Source organism: Sorex araneus, chromosome 2 (assembly GCF_027595985.1).
Source record: "Sorex araneus isolate mSorAra2 chromosome 2, mSorAra2.pri, whole genome shotgun sequence".
In the NCBI taxonomy this organism is placed as follows: domain Eukaryota; kingdom Metazoa; phylum Chordata; class Mammalia; order Eulipotyphla; family Soricidae; genus Sorex; species Sorex araneus.
This window is the reverse complement of record NC_073303.1, coordinates 108644067-108664160: the sequence shown is the minus strand read 5'-3', so window position 1 is coordinate 108664160 and position 20094 is coordinate 108644067. Positions and strand designations below refer to the sequence as shown.

Here is a 20094-nt window from a genome sequence, read left to right as displayed (position 1 = left end):
TCCAGGTAGATGTGGATTTGTTTCACATCCAGATGACAAAGCTCACTACCTAGAAGCTAACTCTGAGACACCATGAGGTTTAACCCCAACTATTGTTTAATTTATATAAAGTGAGGCCTAAGGAGAAAAATAACTCATTCTAGATACACAGCTTCTTAATTGGTGGCAGGACTAGACCAAAACTCCATTCCAGATTCCAGGGCCCATCTTTATTCCGTTTGTCCATGTTATATCATTGTCCTCACGTTTTATCATTCTCATTAGGCGTGAAATGATATTTCCTTCAGTTTCAGAAATTAACATTAGAAAAGAAGTTCCGTGAGGTCAATGTATAAACATGGCACGAAATTGCTTTAACTCGGTCACCTTGATATAAATTAAGTGGCTGATTTCTTTCTGGTGACTCTATCAGAGGGGTTAAGCGAGCAGACATTTTCTCAAAACTTTTATATTAATTGCATTAATTCACTGGATTTTTTACAATATGAATTTTAATATGTATTTCATGCATAAGGACAGATAAAAATGTTAAGTGGCTTGGCTTTTTAACTTTTATATTATAGTGTTTGAATATTCTAAAATATTGTCCTCCCTTTTTTCCCTTTGAGTAGATGCCTAGAAGACATTTCCTAAGTCAAGAAAGGAAAAACAAAACTCTAATCAAAGTGAGGCAAAAAATGAGTCAAGAAGTACTAAATGGCAATGATTATTTTTAAGTTTGCATTTTAATAAGGGTCTTTTCCGTGACCACGCCATGCCATTTTTCCACCCACAACTCTCTCACATAGTTTGACTTTCTATATTCGTTGCATTTAGGGACCATATTCATAGGCATTTGCATATTGGTTCAGATAAGGGGCTCTGGAAAAAAAGAATCTGACTTTAAGTTTACGTATTATGTGACCTTAACTCTCAGAAACCACACATTTTGCACGATGCTGCAGCTGCTGCTGTCCATCTCAAAAGTTTATTTTTAAAACTAGATACATTTGAGCATTTTCTTAGCTGTCATCGTTTTTCCATTAAAAAAACCTGGAAGTAAAATATAATACCCCAAACCTTTCATAAAACCATGTTTACTTTTTCTCCCATTGATCACCTTCTTCACTCTGATAATCTTACAGTGAAGTCCTCTGTCTTTTTCATTAAGTTGTATGTTTGTTGTTGTGTTTTATAAGTTCTTTATATGCCCCCTGGATATTAAGTTCTTATCAGATGTACAGTGTGTGAAAAGATATTTAGTAGGCTGTCTTTTCTCATTCTGCTATTTTCTTTTGTTCTCAATTGTTTATGTCTGCTTTCATTTCCCTGTGGTTGCAGTTATCGTTTTGTTCATTAGTTTCTATTGCAATTACTATTCTCCATAAGCTTCCCCTCTTCTCATCTTCACAAAGAAAGGCTCATGGATTATAAAGTTAGCTGTATGAACAGAAATATGCCAGGAAATGCTGATACCTTCTACTTCTTGATAGTTTCTTACTGGTTTTTACTCTCAATGAAAAGCCAACTTTTATTTATCAATAACACACATTTGGGTTCTAAAACCACCTCGTCTCTTCACTTATATACCCACCTTTGTGTAGTTCCCAGCTGAACCTCATATTTGGTATCATTAAAATGAAAATAATAACTGTATAAAGACACCTACAGATAAAAGAGGGATTAAATGAATTCAAACGCTGGCACAACCCCTGTGGAAATAGTATGGAGAGTTCTCAGTAAACTTAGAATTAAACTGCTATATGACCCAGCAATTCAACTTTGGAGCATCTATGCCAGGTCATAAAAATACTCTCTCAAAGGGATATATGAACACTATTATCCATTGCTGCATTTAGTAAATAGCTAAATATTGAATCAACCTAGGTGCACAATGACAAATGTATTATGTATTATGTATTATGAAGATATGGTATATGTATATATACATATACACACACAATGAAATACTCTGCTAGTGATGTCAAAATCATGCAATTTGCTGCAACATGTTTGGAACTGGAGTGAGGTAATCCAGAAGAAGAAAGACAAACACAAGATGATTTCATTCCTTTGTAGTGTATAGAATGCTGCATGAGGAAATGTGCTGCAGTTCAAAGGGATGGCTAGATCACCCTTGACCCCAGGGTTCAGAGAGGAGGAGAGAGAAGGAAAGAAATCAAAGTGGGAAGAAGACAATGGGAAATAATGGGTGATGAAGCATCAGGGCTTTGGTAATACTATTAATACAGAGAAAGGTATAACCATGTATCCAAACACACACTCAACAACACTGAAAACATTAGATCTAAGCCGCAACCACTGAAGCTTTGTAATGTGCCTGTCAGGGATGGGGCGAGGGTTGCTGTGGAGAGAAAATATGGGAGCAGTGATGGCAGAAAGTTGTCACTGGTGGTGGGATTCATGTTGAAATATTATATGCCTAAGAAAAACTATCAATAACTTTGTAAATCACAGTTATTAAAAAAGGAAGAAAAATAAATTAATTCCAATGCACACATACAAATCTGGCCTAGGTTTTCTCAACAGAAACATGGGAAGATAATAGTGATGTATATAAAGATAACTGCACTGACATAATACAAAATGATTATTTCTTTTTTTTTAATTTTTAAAAAATTTTTAATTAGTGAATCACCGTGAGGGTACAGTTACAGATTTATGCATTTTTGTGCTCATGTTTCCCTCATACAAAGTTCGAGAACCCATCCCTTCACCAGTACCCATTCTCCACCACCAGTAAACCCAGCATCCCTCCCACCCTCCCCAGTCCCGTCTCCCCCCCACTCCAAACTGCCACTATGGCAGGGTATTCCCTTTTGTTCTCTCTCTCTGATTAGGTGTTGTGGTTTGCAATAAAGCTGTTGAGCAAAAATGATTATTTCTATGTAAAGTTTTCATAGGTTATGGCAAGGAGAATGGAGTTAAGTCACGTAAAACTTTATTCATTGATACACTGTTGAAAATTCTGCAATTATTAGTGATCTAGTGTAAAGCAAAACTCAAGGAATGAAAATGTCTTTCCTTATTAATTATTATTGTTATTTTCTTTCTCTACTTTTCTTTTGCCCCAGGTAGTTCTGTTGGTTTTGAGTCATTAATAATATTTACTATCCAGCTACTGCTTACCTCTTTCTTGCTCTCCTTGCTTAAATTGATAAAATTTTGCTATTGAAAACTCACTAGTTTTGTTAAATGATTTTATTTGGTCTTTCTATTTCTTTTCTGAATATTTCAACACATAAATAGTCTGGTTTGATACCACCTATTTGATCTGAAATAGTCTATGATTTTTTTTTTTTTTGCTTTTTGGGTCACACCCAGCGATGCTCAGGGGTTACTCCTGGCTTTGCACTCAGGAATTACTCCTGGCCGTGCTTGGGGGACCATATGGGATGCCGGGGATCAAACCCGGGTCGGCCGCGTGCAAGGCAAATGCCCTACCCGCTGTGCTATCGCTCCGGCCCCATGAAATAGTCTATGATTTTGAAAAATTCTTTAATAGAATTATTTAATTTTTGTAAAAGAATTGCACATAGATGGAAAAAAATTGAGGCTTATGTGAAGTAGCATCTGAATAATTTCATTATTTTCAAATTATTTATCTGATTGTTCTTGATTTGAAAAAATCCAGAAATATCATTTTAGTTTTTTTGTGTTCCCTTGAGAAACCTGTATGTATTATGCAAATTATATAAAGAAGTCTTTAGAATTTATCAAGGTGTAACAACAAGTCTCACAATGGAGACTATACTAGTGCCTGTTCGAGCAAATCGATGAGCAATGGGATGACAGTGACAGTGATACAGTGATACCTTTTCTCTTGCCTTAATTGCATTGACACGTCAAAATGATTGTCCATAAGTAAGAGAAGGAAACCTTGGGACTCTTGTGAAGAGTGGTATTTCATTGCATGCAAGAATGAGTGTACATATGTAAAAGTTACTTTAGCATTTCAAGTAATCAAAAACAGTAATCGAAAAGTTGTATTCTGGAGGTTAGAGAGGTACAAAAGTTTAGGAATTAGAACCATGGGGACTGGTGGTTAAGAAAACAACACCTTTCCATGTCAGAAAACATTATTAATGCAAAAAAGTTATCAACTCATATTTGAGATTGAGACTTGGGGCAGTGATGTCCACTGAAGGAAGAACTAAATGTTATCTTATCGCATTTTAGGTGGACAGGGTTGGTCTTATAATAATTCAGAGTACAGAAGTATTTTTCAGTCTATTCCCACTGGTTTTGATATAAGTAGAACTCATCATTCTCTGTTAATACAATTTACTGTAACTTGAGTTTTATTTTTTACTTTTTTCTTTGTTTTTCCATTTTTATAGCTATTTTATAGAAGTTGTGAGATTGTATTGGAACTGTCCATCCAAATGATACTAGAAGAGTTTATGGAAGTTTATAAGTAGAAGGATGTAATTAGATTTGTTTTTCAGGCAGATAAATCTCTTGGTGGGGCTGAAGATAGATTGAAGGTTGTGAGAAAGTCCTGGTGGGAGATGAATTAAAAACAAGAGATGAATTAGGACTGCTGCGATAAGGAAAAACGGAGTATTTTAGAGAGATATTTTTGAAGCAAAATTGACATGTTATAATGAGTTCTAACTCTGTGTTTATGCTGCCTGTGGGCATTCAAATAGAAAATTCCAGTAGGCAGTTAGAAATAGTTATTATAAGTATTTCTTAAGTTTTTTTTTATCTACAAAAGCTGATTACATGACCTATATTCTTGACCTCTGCTTTTAATGATTTAAAAACCCACAACCCACCCAAATGGAGCCCTGGCAGCTGAAAACCTCCAGAACCTAATTGCCACCATGCTCAGGGCTAATCTCCACGGGCTCGGACAAGCCTCATCCGGGAATGGATCTGTTGAAAAACTCGTTTATGCAGATTTTATGTCCGAAATCTCCAGGCTCTCACGGGCTCAGGGGTGGACAACCTCCCTCTATCCCCTATTCTTCTGGGACCCTGGCAGTCATGCCCACAAACTGCCTCTGGCGCCATATAAGCTCATTAACAAGCCATGATTCAGAGGCTCACAAATAAATATTGGAAGAGATCAACAAGCTACAAAGATGCCTCCAGTCCCCAAAGTCACCATTCATTCAAAAATTTGACTCCAGCTGTTATCACCCTGTTTAAAATTTTAGAATTTCTGGAGCACATGGTCGCATTTTGCAGCCAAATGACAGCTCATACTCTGCATCACTGATGCACCAAGACTAGCACACCACTTTGGATTGGATGTAAAGTAGAAGGCAACCAATCTCAATTAAAAAAGTATTAGCACACAAGGCTCAACCTGTAACAACATACTAGTAATCTCTCGTGTAAGGGTCTAATGGCTCCAGGGTGAGATACAACAATCTTCACACACTTCTAAGGAAATCTTTTCAAATCATTTTTAATGAATCATTCATAACAAGCAATACAAATAAATTCTTTAGGGCATACTATTGGGGCAGGCTTGGGTGGTTGTTGGGAAAATTCGAAGTAATGGTGGTGGAGGGTATAATTGTGGAATATTGAGTGTAATAATATTTTGTGAACAGCTTAAAAAATAAGCATGATTTATAATACTGTTAAAGTAGGGTTTCATAAATAAAAATTTTCAGCATCAAGAAAATGAAATTCTCATAGAGAATTGGGATGTCCATGGGATATTTAATATTTTTAATTTCTTCTGCCTTATTAAATACTTAAGGGGGTTAGATAAAATTTATGTTTTAATGCCAAAAAACCCACAAATCTCTGAAAGTAACAGTATTCAGTATTCAGATTAGGAAGTTGCAAACCTGTACAGTCATTATTTGGGATAAAGGGGCATTACAGAGGCAGAAAATTAGTATAAGAGTTAAGGCACTGACTTTGCATGTGGCCCATCTGTGTCTTGATCCTGCTCACTGCATGTGGTCCTGCAAGACTACCAGAACTGATTCCTGAACGATCAATAGTAACCCATTAGTACAGCTAGTTTGTGGTATAATACCCTCACCCATCCTGCCTCAAAAAGATATCATTTCTCTTTGGCCTCTTTTTTCCTTCACAACTTCTAGTGACTCCAAATTCAAGGTGTCTTATTGGATGATAGTGTTATAATGCAATATCCCTCAAGTGCTCACTGCATTCTGATGTCATACAGCTGTTTATATCATTATCATATTTTCTTCTCTTGACAAACTGTGAAGGAGTTTGTTTATTTATTCTGATATAGAAACAAGGGAATGGAGGCTTCCAGAATTTGTGAATATTTCTTGGCACCAGTCAACAATACACAAAAACATTGTTCCAGAAGTAAAAATTAACACCTATGTTCAGTGCAGTACTTATTACAATAGCCAAAATATGGAAACAATCCAATTGTCCAACTATGGATGACTGAATCAAGAAGTTGTGGTTCATTTACATAACAAAGGCTATGCATTAGTAAGAAAGAATGAAATCATGCAGTTTGCTGCTATGTAGATAGAACTAGAGGGTATCATGCTGAGTGAAGTCTTTAACAAGGAGATAGACAGATACAGAATGATCTTTCTCATATGTAAGATATAAACATATATAGTAAGTGAAAAACAAAAGGCAAAAGGAGGGGCTGGAGCGATAGCACAGCGGGTAGGGCATTTGTCTTGCACGCAGCTAACCAGAGTTCAACTCCCAGCTTCCCATATGGTCCCCCGAGCACTGCCAGGAGTGATTCCTGAGTGCAAAGCCAGGAGTAACCCCTGAGCATCGCCAGGTGTGACCAAAAAAAGAAATAAAAAAGGCAAAGGGAAACAAAACTGGGACAGCCAATGCCATTGAACAGACAAAGGAGGAAACAAGGGCCAGGCTGGTTGGTGATCAGTTGCTGTTTATTCCATTCTCCCCACGTGCCTGTTCCAAACTCACTAAGCCCCTCATTCCCATCTCCTCCTGTCTCCCTCGCTTTTTTCTCCACCCTCCAACTCACTGCCTTGGTCTCTCCCTAGTATCTCTTTACTTTTCTACATTGTGAATATCAACCACACCAAGGTCCAGTAGCACAATCAATATATGAAAGCCCTCTGCTCAAGGATGAAATACCACCTAGGGGATTTTCTCCTTTCCTTAGTCCAATAACTTAATTAAGATCTTAATTAACATCTTAATTCTACTTCTTAATATTAGTTATTTTGTATCAACACAGTAAGAGATACATTGAGCTAATAAGGTGGCTCTCTTGAGGACATCTCGCTATAGATCTCAGACTACAGTGCTCACGCCAGATTAATCTTTCCTAACCCTAGCAGGGTTGTAATCCAGTTGTTACTTTTTGGATCATGACAGAATTTGTCCATGACCATGCTCTTAACTTATAGTTTAGTGTTATGGTGTTTTGGTCGGCCCATTTCGATGCCAGGGCAGCTCACAGCTTGCCCTGGGTCTATCCAGTCCCTCATTGGTACCCTTACATAGGAAGTAAGGGCACCTGAGGCTTAAGTTGAGAGAAGAAATGCCCAGGGTGAGTATTATTCAAAGTTAATTAACTCCCCAAGTTATAAAAGCATAGTATTAACTGCCTTTCTGTGTCTATACAAAAAGAACACTGCTCAGAATTAACTATGCAAAGGATGTAAGGAGAAGAGAAAAACAATATTTACAAGTTAACACAGTTTCATTAGGAGATAAAGGTGATTGACCAGTTGAGGAAGCTGAGCACAAAGAAAGAGGTTACAAATGAACACAGAGGACTGGGAGTGCCTCAGGAGCACTGTAATGGGAGTAATCCAATAAACTTAAGCTCCCTGTGGCAAGGCAGAAAGGACAAACCAATGTTACCCTACAGTGAACCAGGTGGGTCTCATGCTATACAAGCCCTTAACCTCTGTACTATATCCCAGGCCCAAGAATACATTTTTATAAGAAATGTTATATGAAAGAAAAAGAAAACTTTCCTAAGAAACCTTCATGATCTATTTTTCAACAAGAACAAATACTGAGACATGCAAGAATTGTAAATGATGTGCTAACTCCAAGAATTTATTTCAAACCAAGTAAGCCTAAAACAAAGATTTGGTGCATTGTAATATAAGCAGGAAAGATTGTTAGTATTCTGGAAATCCTCACTTTTCTGTTTTCGTTATACAGGAGCCCACTGAAGTAACCTCATGGTCATTGGCATTAAGAGCCTGCTGTGGGGAAATATTAAGCATCTTACAAATATTAGCTGCTATAATTCTTGACACTGATACTGCTATTGCCAATTAATTGTGCTCTATTTCATTACATGTCTTGCATTTGTTATTATATTAACATTGTTAAAAAGTACTTTTATTTGATTGTCTTATTGATTTGCTCTTTCTGAGAAGAGACCAATATAAATAAGAAAAGGCCATTTCTCCTTACCGCTTATGTAACTGATATATCTAAAGCTTCACCTTGTTAGAAACCAACAAACTATCTGGGCAATTTCCCTGGATGACATTTTCCAGCTCCTGTGCAGAGCTTTCTTCTTAACCAACTTTGAGACTCGGGCAAGTCTAATCTGAGGGAGTGTTACATTCTCAGCATCCAATATGGAAATTGTTATCTTGTAGAAACACAATAATTGTTCAAACACTGAACGGGAAAGCAAATCTGTGTAGTTTTTAAAAACTCGAGAATGAAATATAGAATGTCTGCCTTTATCAAAGAGATACCAGAACCTTAGTTAACTAGTTGCGCTTACTGCAAAAAATAAATAACAATATATTTTTGTTTTTGTTTGGGGGTTATATATTGTAGTGCCCAGGGTTTACTCCCGGCTCTGTGCTCAGAAATCATTCCTGGCAGTGTTCAGGGGATTATATGTGGTGCCCAGGAACAAAACATGTTCAAGGTAAGAGCATTATCTAATATACTATCTTTTCCATCCAGGAATAAAGCACTTTTAAAGAATCTTCCGAGGCGTGGAGAGGAAAAACAATTTTCTATATATTTTTCTTCTTCTTTTTTCAAAATAGGATCATACACATATGACTAAGAAACATGTTTTATATAACAGAGCTCACTCTTTTTTACAGGAATGTTTCTAATCTTTTCAACAATTACTTAATATTCTTAAATTTTTCATCACTTCCTTGATGATAAAATGCCAGGTTGTTTAGGGGGCTTTGTCACCACACTGTAGGCATTTTGATATATGACTGCATATAAAATTTTCATATATATGTATTCACATATTCATTTGTTCTTGAAGTTTTAATAGTAAAGAAGGTCCAATGTGAGACTGTGAATATTTTTATTATTTTAATTATTATTTAAAGATTATCTTCAAGACATATTGTAGTAATTTATACTTCCAAAACAATAATATTTCTGTCTGCAACTATTAGGATGCCATCAATATTTTTTTTCTTTTTGGGTCACACCTGGTGATGCACAGGGGTTACTCTTGGCTCATCCACGCAGGAATTACTCCTGGTGGTGCTCAGGGGACCATATGGGATGCTGGGAATCGAACCCAGGTTGGCTGCTTGCAAGGCAAACACCCAACTCACTGTGCTATCACTCCAGCCATGCCATCACTATTTTTTAGTTACTATCTATATTTAATGGTAAAGTATGATATGGACTCTTACATATAAACATATTTTTTCTGATCAGCGGTGACACGTTTTCTCTCTGTTCTACATTTTTAAGTTTTAAATGGTTTCATTTTTATTGTGCATTTTTTCTGAAGCAATTTACAAAATGTCTTTGAATTAAAATATCGATATTTTATATTATTAATATTTTATGAATATTTATTATTTTGTTTTTATTTTTATTTATAATTTTTTTCTATCATATATCACTTTATAAATTTTACTATAAAACTCTTAATTTCTCAGATGATCATTAAGTCTATCTTTTCTTTTTGTTTTCTTTTTTGCAATCTTTTTGAGAAGATAAATTCCAAATGGACAGGAAAAAGCACTGCTTCTGTTTGTAAGCAGCAACTTAAAGACTTTTTGATTAGTAAATTGGACTGAAATTGGGAATTTTGCAGATCAGTGTCAGTAAATAATGTTAAAATGTTCCATTGTTGGGGTTGAAGCAATAGCACAGCGGGTAGGGAGTTTGCCTTGCACTTGGCCGACCCAGGTTCAATTCCCAGCATCCCATATGGTCCCCTGAGCAAGGCCAGGGGTAATTCCTGAGTTCGGAGCCAGGAGTAAACCCTGTGCATTTCCGGGTGTGACCTAAAAAGCAAAAAAAAAAAAAAAAAAAAAAGTTCCATTGTTGCCAGTCTGTGAAAAAGTCCTAATGTGAGACTCCTTTATTTGACATGGTCTTTGACCTATTGAAGCATTTCAAATGGGGCAGATTTTTTGTTATGGAAACAGTTTTATGAAAACTGGTTTCCAAAATAGTTTGGAACAAGGCACTTGGGTTATGCCAGTGAATAAAGTATTAAGAAGACCATTTAAGATCAGCCATAAAAAAACATAGAGTTGGAGTTTGAGAAGAGGAAGAGATGACATGATTACACAGGCATGGGAGGTAAAATAATGAAAGAACATGAGAAAAAGGGGGAGTCAAGGTGAGAATGATGAAACAGAAATCATGAGAGCTGATTGAGAATGGAGACTGGAACAACAGGACATGAATGTGATATTGGAAGACAGGTCAAATTACTATAAGGACACAGAAATATGACATGTAGGGAACCATAGAAACAGTGACTTATGTCCTTCTCTGGGCTTCTTTGCTTGACTATGAGCCATCACTGTAAACCCCCCAGCAGATTCAAGTTAATTCATTAGTGAGCCATTATTGAGTATGACATTTCAATCAATGGCTAATTTATTTGACTGCATTGTCATTAAACTTACATCTATCCATCTTGTTTTTAAGGATGTTATTTCTTTCATTTTGAGAACTGCTGTTGAGAAAGAATCAATTACACCCTAGACTCTATGCCCAGTGCTGAGGACGCAAAGAAGAATGGGGGGAGTTTCCTTTCAATAATGAGGTTATGTTAACTACTGAAAAAGGAAATTGGAAGGACAAACAAGTCTTGACTGGGAAGCTCTGGGATAGCAGAAGTGACACGTGCATGCGCGGTACCTTGCAGGGCGCCTTGAGGGTGTATGGGTTTGGAAAGAGATAAAAATACACATGAGTCCTCAAGGGACTCCACAAGAAACCTATTTATCCCCAATTTCCAGGATAGGTAATTGAAAAGGGAGATAATTTAACATTATAGAATTGTTAAGTGGATATTCAGGATTGAAAGCTGGGCCTGTGGGACTATTAATCCATTTGTTAAGGAAGCAGTAAGAAAATAGAGCAGACATTTTGATTTCAACAAAGGACGTTTATTTTCATGCCTTCATGGTGCGTTTCCCAAGAATAAGATAACCACAGACTTGTTCTCTCTTAGCTGTGACTGCTCCACTGCGCTTGCAGCAAGCTGTATTGTCACTGTGCCCTCACAGACCTTTTCTCAGTGTGCGCATCTCCCTGATGTGGGGACCAAGTGTTTCTTCTCCATAAGGAAATCATTCCATATCCATTAGGGCTCACCCTCAGAGTAAAATTTTAACATAGTGTCTTTTGTATCTCCCCAAACAGTGGATTGAAGTGCTAGAAGGTAGAGTTTCAATTCAACTAAAGGAAAGGGAGAGAAAAGTTTGCTCATACGATTCTAGAATGCCTGTGCTGCCTGCTGCAGCAAGAGTGTCCCGGGTCCAAGAAATGGCTCAACAGCAGATTGAGCTCATGCTTTGCATGCTGGAAGTGGGTTCGATCCCATGCATGGGCCCCTGAGTATGAGAGCCATTAGTGGTCCCTGAGCCCACCCAGGTCTGACCCCAGAACAAAACCAAATATATGAGTATTTTCCCTCATAATAAACATGGACTTTGGGGGGGAGGGGACGGGGATTTTTTTGTATTGTTAGTTTTTTGCATAGTTTGTTTTGTAGGATTTGCATGCAAAGCTCAGAGGCATAAGGAGTCAGAATTTATTGCAGATCAGATAGATTGGTCCAGGTCACTCCCCAAAGTCCAGGCCTCTCCTTTTAACTGTGTATGACGTCACTCAACTCGTCTCTCTGCTCAGATCCTGGTTGCCTCCAGTCTATGATGGCCTGGTCTGGAGTCTTGTCCCTGGGCCTTTTTTGGGCTGTGTCCCAGCAATTTTCTATCATTCTGGCTTTCCTTAGTCTCCAACCATGGCCCCATGTTCATGCATGAAACTCTTGTGCTCAGTACCTTGTCAGTGTCTAGGATCCTGAGCCCTCCTCGATCCTGCGGCCTGCCCCGCCTATGAGCCTGGCCTCTGTTCTGCCATCAGTCTCAGCATAAAATTCTGCAGTTCATCTTGGGCATAGTTGAGTATGCAAAGAGGAGAGGGAAGGGCTGAGGGCTTCCTTTAATCTGCTGTCATTTCCCACCCACAGCCATCCCATTATCTATGTTGACTGGATACTTTCTCCATGTGTGAGATTTAAAGTGACCAACTAAATTAATTAGTTCACTTAGTACATCCCCCTCCGCTCCCACTGTAACACCTCCACCATTATCCCAGGGTTCCTTCCCTCCCACCTTTCCAGACGCCGAGTTCCCTGACAAATTGCATCTTGCTTCAGAGCTGCTATTTTCCACATAAACATCTCCCTGGGACAACTTAAAAGCATGTGATTTTCTGCGATATGAGATAAGGTTGGTTCTTGACTACATTTGCACTCTAGATCCAGATAAACAAAATACTGACTATGTTCCCAATGCTTCTGAGCTTGTTCATTGTTTTGAAAGAATGACATTATTTCATGTGCATTCATTATAACTGGAGGAAGCAATACAAGGGGAAAATGTCAGAAAGTTTTCCTGGAGGACATCTGTCCTACTATACTTAAAGTTTTTCTATTTTTGAGAAGTATCTTAGCCCTACTTACAGTGAGTAGGGTGTTTGCCTTGCACATGGCCAACCTGGGTTCCATTCCTCCGTCCCTCTCTGAGAGTCCGACAAGCTACGAGAGTATCCTGCCCACACGGCAGAGCCTGGCAAGCTACCCGTGGCATATTCGATATGCCAAAAACAGTAACAATAAGTCTCGCAATGGAGACATTGCTGGTGCCTGCTCGATCAAATTGATGAACAATGGGATGACAGTGCTACAGTGCTATCTTGCAATTTACTGTTTTTAAGTAAGATTGGCTCAGCTATGGCTGCACAGTTAAGCTGCTTCATGGCTATGAAGATGGCAGGCACAATGTCTACTAATAATTTTCAGAGAAACTTCACGAGCAGTGCTCAGGGAGCCTGAGCTTAGTGTGCCAACTAGGATGGACATTTCCAAACTGGTAGGCCCAGCACTGGTAGAAGCTAGCAGGGTTTTTCTGGTGGTGGAAACCCTGTTGTGTCTAGGGTCAAACACTGAGCCTCATGCACGCAAAGCATATGCTCCAGCCTGTTGAACTGTCTCCCCAATTCACAAATCATTCTTCATTTAGAACAAATGTTCGCTGCTTTTACTTTTCTTAAAAGAAGTATGAAGAAAACTGTTCATTGGTGTCTCAAGTAAGGAAAGAGGGCTTACTTGATTCAACCATCTCATTGGTCTACATCCAGTGCTATCACTGGGGACCTCAGAACTCTATTTTCAGCAGTCGTCTGGTTTTGACTACAGGGTATTGTATCTTACTGACACCCTTAACTGATAGTTGTGTGCCGTACCACAGTATAGGCTCTGTTACCCTACTGAAGAATCCTATGTGCAGGCAATGGGCAGGAGCAGCTAACACAAGAAATTACCTGGCAACACATTTGACAAGGAGTAAAGGAAGTGAAAAGTCTCCTTATTGATTTCTTCCTCTACCCTGCAGTTTCCATCACAAGCTATTAAAATGCATCACAGTATCAGATGTCTCAGAGAGGAGAAACAGACCTCAGTTTGGGAAGCTCTAGAATGGGTAACAACTACAGCTATTTCCAACTGCAGATAAAAAGATTCAGTGACATTAAATATCATCACTGTATCACTGTCATCCCGTTGCTCATTGATTTGCCCAAGTGGGCGCCAGTAATGTCTTCATTTGTCCTTGTCACATGCTAGTGTAGGCCAATGGCGTCTGCTTACTCCAGGAACATGAAGAGCACATTGTTGTTACTGTTTTTGGCATATCAAATACGTCATGGGTAGCTTGCCAGGCTCTGGGGCGGGGATGGGGGGTGGAAATAAAATAAATAAAATAAATAAAAATAAAGAGGTCGCGTGGCCACATTCGTGCTCCAGGAAAAATTTCCATTAAATATCTCCATTAAATATCATACCAAGGTTAATAAAGTTCAAGTTCAATAGTATTAAGACTTTAATTCGGGATGCATAAGTGTAGAACCCATAGGCTTTATCGATGGACCATCCCAGCTTGCTTGACACCAGTTTTCTATCTGCTGTGAATGACCAGTGTAAATTTTCTTTTTCCAGGCACTCTCTTCATGGCAGTTTCTAGGCCTATTAGTTCTTTCAGAAGGGGAAATATGTTTGTCATGATCGATTATAAAAGAACCTAGTTTTACTAAACTAAATTTCTGCTGCCTCTTCCAAGGGCTCATGTATTCTTCACTAGACTATGTAGAGCACAATGGTATTGGTCCAAGGGGAACAAAATTATAGACTCCTAGGAAAGTGACTTTAGCAAATATTAATAAGTGAATTTGATATAATAATATGTGTGTGATTTAGAGACACTTTCTGAAGAAGCACACAAAACCAGCCAAAAATATACCATTTGGAATCAGACCATGAAACTGAGGTTGCCAGAGCAGAACAGAGAACTGAAAAGGGGAGTGTTTGTCCAATGGACTGTTATGGAAAGATAGCCGTACTTTTCTGAGGTGTGCAGATATATTCTGAGGAGGTGTGAAATTATACCCTTAAAACATGTCCTCTTGTAAATCAACATTACCACAATAAAAGGTTAAAAGAAATAAAGAGAATCAATTTGGGTCTAGTGAGGTAGCACAGCAGACAGGGAGCTTGCCTTGCACACAGCTGACCAAGGGACAGTCCGTGCTACCCCCTAGGGTCCTCCAAGGCTGCCAGGAGTGCTCCTTGAGTGCAGTGATCCCTAATACAGGCAGGTGTGCACCCCAAACCAAAATCATTTAAAAAGAAAAAAAATGAAGTTGATCAAAGCACAAAGTAGATGAAGTCTTTAAGAAAGATGTGTCAGAATATCTGCGATTTTAAGCATATCAGCAAATAATAAATAGATGAAACAGTAACAATACATTTGGTAATTCATAGTAGGGGACATAAATTTATTTCAATCTATCTTTGATCAAAATTTTTCTTAGTGTGCAGAGCATACACTCGAGGAAGAAAACAAGGTATGCTTATAACATAGGTATTGATGTAGTGAAAAGAAAGAAAAGTTTCAAGGGGGAAGTTATTTCTCTGATGGTGTTTATTACAATGACCATCATTTTAATTCCTCCTTTGTGCTCTTCTTGCAACAAAGCAAAGGATTTTTCCAAATGTCAGACATGGAGCTCACCCTAGTTCATGTGTTGCCTTCCTCACGTTACAACAGTCCTATGAAACTAGAATCTTTTCCCCCATCTCATGCATGAAACAGACTCAGAGAAATGAAAGAACCAGCTCCTTCAAGCCAGGCTGTCCCCTACTTTCGCTTTAGGGAGCACTGTGTGGAAGTAACTTTATTGAAAAAAATTTCAGTGCAGAGATGTAGGTGAAGGTACAATAAGTCTAATAAACTGAGAGAAAGGGGAGAAGGCAAATTATAGCAGGTCCCAAGGAGGCTCAAATATTTCAATGAAATGAAGTTGTAATTGGAGAAGGAAAAGTACAGGAAGGAGATCCATAAATCAGTGGCACTAGTAGGTATGCGAGTTATGCAGTATAATTGATAAAACTATCAAAATTTCTGAAGGTAAGGATGCAATTTGCATGCACAGAAAGAAAATGTAAAGAAATGTAGAGACGATTTATTTTAGGCAGGGATCCTGGCCTCATCAATAAAACATACCATATTTCCTATTCCACTCAATTCAAAAGCTGATGAGAAGAGGGCTTCCTAACAACTCCCCCCCGCTGACCCATCAGATTATTGGAGCTGTCAGAAAAGTCCAACTTCCAGTGAATTTTCTTTAGCATTTTCAAAACCAGTCTGCTAATTTTTAATAATTGCTTTCTTGGAGCAGGAGGTACTGACCTGGGTTTGCTATTTGATTTCAAACTAAAATTTAATTGTAAAAGACTTTCTTCTTGTTGAGAGGAAAAATAGATCCTACCTAAAAAAAAAAAATAGTCAACTGTGCGCTCTGCTGAAATTCTTCTGGAGAGATTATCACAGCAAGCATGTGGTCCAGGGGCTAAGATGTATGTGTGTATGTGTGTGTGTGTGTGTGTGTGTGTGTGTGTGTTAGGGGGCAGGAGGAGTGAAACAAATCATTTCTATGGAATTGAAATGAGTTCATTTCATTTGATAGCTTTTCATTTAATTTTAAAATGTAAGTGGCTATTTTAAAAGGAAGGAAAGGAAGTCTAAATTGCTGTGCTAATCCAATGAGATATTGCCAAGAGAATAGAAGCAGACTACTGTGAACCAAGTGGGGGATCCTTTTCAAAGTTCGCTTTTATACCTCTCTTCTATTCTCATTAAAGCAAGTCCCAGAGATCAAATGAATTGCAGGCTGAAGCTGAAGGCAAGGGCACGAGTTGTTTACTCCATCTCTGCCAGGAGCTTGCGCACCACTAGGCTGGGATACAGGCACATAGGTCACAAGAATAATAATCCTATTTTCACCCTCCCTGGAACCACCAGGGAGCAGCAAATGACTAAGTCATTCATCTGACGGCCGCCAGTTAGGTACTTGCCTGAAAGTGAATAAGAATGTTCACAGGAAGAGAAGGATGAGAAATAAGAATTCACATCCATGTGGTTTTAGGAGTCAGAAAGTACTTCTCGTACATATTTGTCTTCAATCTCTCAGTAAGTATGATTTTTGATTTTCCCCCCATCTTATAAGATAACCCGAAAAGCTCAGAAATGTTAATATAGTAATTTGTTTCCAATCATCTAGCTTGTTCAGAACATGGACTTTGTAAGCAAATGTCCTGGTTGCGATCCTGGCTATCTAATTTACAGTTTATTTAATGATGAGAAGTTACCGCTCTTTGACTCACTTTGTCATCTGTAAAATGGAGCTAAGAACAATATTCATAACAAAGGCTGATGGAAGATCAAATGCCTGGATCCCTTTGGCACACAGTATACTACTAACACAATTCCAACACATCTAGACAAAATTTATATTTTAACTTATATTTAACTCCACTCTATTTACTAATTCCAAAGCAAAGCACTGTGATAGATTCTAGGGATGCTAGAATAAGTTACTCATAACCTCAGCCATCCAACAGGACACAGCTGATTATGAGAGATTGCAGAGATTATGAGAGGTGACTCAAGGAGTAAAACGTGTTGTTTTAAACAACAAAGTAATTAGAGAATAGAACCCACCCTGAGAGTTCTCATGAGAGATTCCTAAAGGAAAATACTTTTCTAACTTAATCTTTATTAAAGCCTATGAGAATTATAAGGTATCATTTTGTTCATTCTCCCAGTGAGCAAAACAAGTCTCAGGAAAGGTCAAGGATTTCCCAGCACCCCTCAGCGGGTGTGTGGCAATGCCAGGTCTCAGTTTTACCAAATTATTTCAAGGATGCATTCTCTGTGAATTAAGTCATTAAGATAATAAACTGGATTTTAATTTTTTTATTCTTTCCCACTTTCTTGATTAAAAAGACATGAAAGCTATCTTTTCTTCCCCTCTCTTCCTATGAAAGTGGATTAGTATATGTTCTCTAAAATCTACCGTCCGTCAGGGTCACAGAGCCTTGACTGAAGGGGAAAAATATTTCCCAGTGATCATTTGGAGGGATAGAGATACATATTGATTCCCGTTCCTGCCACCATCAGCTTTATGGCCATAGGAAGCACTTAACCCCCATGACATTCCTAGTTCTAAAAGTGCTGTGACATTGACATTAGCTCAGTGCCCAACCCACATTGCAACTTCTGGGTAAACACAGACTATTAACTTTAAGTAGAAAAATGCCACCTTGTCCATCCACATCAATCCTTGATCTAATCACACAAATCATCTATTCTTTCTCAAAAGTTTGCATAGGCATTCTAGAATTTCACTGCATGACATGTTGTAGTACTTGAGCAATCTCACAACCCAGAAATCTAATACTTCATTCTTTGCTTGTGATTTCATTTAAAAGATCAACATTCTGATCCCAGAAAAAAAATTATTAGAGAATTCCTGGTCATGTTTTTTCTGAAGAAATAAGAGAAGACATCTCCCTTCTCTCTCTTAAACCATTTAATTCCAGGAATGTTATTTCTGTCTCCTCTCTACTTTTCTTTCATAATTGAAAGGATTCCTTATTGTTCTGATATTACTGTGGTGATAATGCAGGTCATAATATTGTGTTATTCATTTTATTTTCAAAGCATATCCAGATCTTTATGTTGTTGATTCAAAAACAACTCATAGAGTTAGAGAGGGCAGGATTATCCTCTGGTTAAAGGTGAGAAAACTAAGTCTAGAGAAAGAAATAATGGTCACTAGTATTAATCATTGGTGCCAGGTCTTCTTATTTTGTATCTAAAATTTCTGGGAGTGGGACTAGAGTGACAGTACTGCAGGCAGGGTCTTTGACTTGCATATGGATGACCTGGGCTTACCTGGGTTCAATCCCTGGCATCCCATAAGGTCCTCCAAGCTTTGCCAGAGACAATTCCTGAGTGCAGCACCAAGAGTAAGATGTGCATCACTGGGTATGACACAAATAATAATAATAACAATAATAAAAACACTTCATGGGAGTTCTCTCAAGTAACTATTGTTAAGTTGATATTGTAGGAGAATATAAGACCCAGAAAGGGCAGTTATGTTCCCAACTTTCTCAGATAATGAATAGTAAACTGAGACTCATACCCATATATCCACAACCAATCACTGGCTTTAGGTTTCCTTAACTTGTCAGTGGCCATTATGATATTAAAATACACAATTCCTGAGTTCCATCCGGGACGTTTTTCATAAAGGCCATCTTTCAGTCAGCTTTCCTTGACTGGGCTCAACGCAAGGGTGAGACCTCTGGTTGCGCGTCGTCACTACGCGGCGCCCAGACCTACATTGCGGCACTTCCCTGTTCCTAGTTCATTTTCGTTTCTTAGCTTCCTGGTTCATGCCTATACTCTGGAGGATCCCAAGCATGCAAAGAGCAGTGAATTTATACAGTGTATCTCCCCCTTATCCACAGTCAGCCGAAGTCCAACAATAGCACATAAAATAAAATTGTATGTAAGATATTTGGAGAATATATTCACAGACCTTCTGTTAAGGTGCATTATTATATTCTACATTATTCTCAGTTATTGTTACTCATCTCCTTTTTTGTTATTGTTGTTGCTTTTTGGGTTACATCCGGAGATGCTCAGGGGTTACTCCTGGCTCTGCATCAGGAATTACTCCTGGCGGTTCTCTGGGGACATATGGGATGCTGGGAATTGAACCCGGGTTGACGCGTGCAAGACAAATACCCTACCCACTGTGCTATTGCTCCCGTCCCTGTTACTCATCTCTTACTGTGTTAACTTACATGTTAAACTGCACTGTAGACACATATACAGAAAAAAACATAAGGTAGAGAGTTCTGTACTATCTGATATTACTGGGGGGCGGGGTTCTTAGTATAATAAATCCCTGATGGATAAGGGGTACTACTCAAGAGGCATAAATATATGTGTACACAAAATTATGTTACATTTTAATGTGCATGTTTGTATAATTTATAATTTATAAATTTATATTTTAGCATGCATCTACGTGCTGAAAGTAGACTATGGACCAAACATGATAGCCATTTATTACCTGTATTGCAAACCATAATACCCAAAAGGAGAGAAATAAAAGGGAATGCCCCTGCCACGGGGGGGGGGGGGGGCGGGGGGGGGGAGTGGGGGAAGGGATACTGGGAACATTGGTGGTGGAGGATGGGCACTGGTGGAGGGATGTGTATTCAACCATTGTATGACTGAAATGTAATCA

The 20094-nt window shown here is 38.3% G+C and overlaps 1 protein-coding gene across 1 annotated transcript in view; it reads left to right on the top strand.

Annotated features, from left to right (window-relative positions):
- Window positions 1-20094, top strand: part of COLEC10 (collectin subfamily member 10) — a 46988-nt gene that overhangs the window by 6099 nt on the left and 20795 nt on the right. The gene's annotated exons all lie outside the window — the stretch shown is intronic.